The sequence below is a fragment of the Octopus bimaculoides genome, chromosome 4 (assembly GCF_001194135.2).
Source record: "Octopus bimaculoides isolate UCB-OBI-ISO-001 chromosome 4, ASM119413v2, whole genome shotgun sequence".
Taxonomy (NCBI): Eukaryota; Metazoa; Mollusca; class Cephalopoda; order Octopoda; family Octopodidae; genus Octopus; species Octopus bimaculoides.
Genome location: NC_068984.1, coordinates 125,912,362 through 125,913,141, shown reverse-complemented (window position 1 = coordinate 125,913,141; position 780 = coordinate 125,912,362). Strand labels below are relative to the sequence as shown.

At 31.2% G+C, this 780-nt stretch overlaps 1 protein-coding gene across 1 annotated transcript in view; it reads right to left on the bottom strand.

Moving 5' to 3' along the window:
• The window catches only part of LOC106871550 (putative uncharacterized protein DDB_G0277255), a gene marked incomplete at its 3' end in the record, with an annotated part of 41,728 nt that overhangs the window by 4,434 nt on the left and 36,514 nt on the right, over positions 1-780 (bottom strand). The window lies entirely within an intron of this gene.

The following is a 780-nucleotide window of genomic DNA, read 5'->3' as shown; positions in this document are numbered from 1 at the left end:
ATATATATATATATAAGGTTAATGTTTGTTTTTATATTTAGTTATAATAAAAACAATTTTACATTAATCTGATGGGTTACTCTATGCTTTTGTAGAGTACAAATTTATCATTGTTAAACAAGAATATTGTTGCCAGTGACTTTGAAATTTTGGCCAGCTAAGCCATTGTTGGACACTGGCTGAAACTTCGAAGTCACAGTCAACAATATTCTTGTTTAAGAATAAACGTTAGAAAAGTATATATACAAGCAGGCATGGTTGTCTGACTAGGAATTTACTTCTCAACTACAGCACTGTACAGCACCTTGGCACTTTGGGGGTCATTTTTGCAGCACTAGGTAGGCTGAACAATACCTTGCTAGAGAATTTGGTAGAGTGAAACTGTATGAAGCCTGCTATGCATGTGTATATGTTTTAGGGTATTTTTTCATTCATTTTATTTCAATTTGAAATGTGGGAAATAATGAATAGCAGTATTATAACTACCTCATGAATAGGGATGGGAGATAAAAATCATTGATCATTCTACATATTGGCTTTCTGGATCAAATGTTTCTTAAGATTAAGAATGTGCACAAAAATTAAGCAATATATAAAGAACTAAACAGACTAATAATATGTGGAGCCTTTCAGACGATAACTAAAATATTTGTTGAGAATATCTGCAGATTACAGAAGTTTTAAACATGCACTAATGTTGTACAATGAACAGTTAACAGATAAAAGCATAGAGTTTGGGATTTAAAAGCTATAATGGTTACATAGATACATACATACATA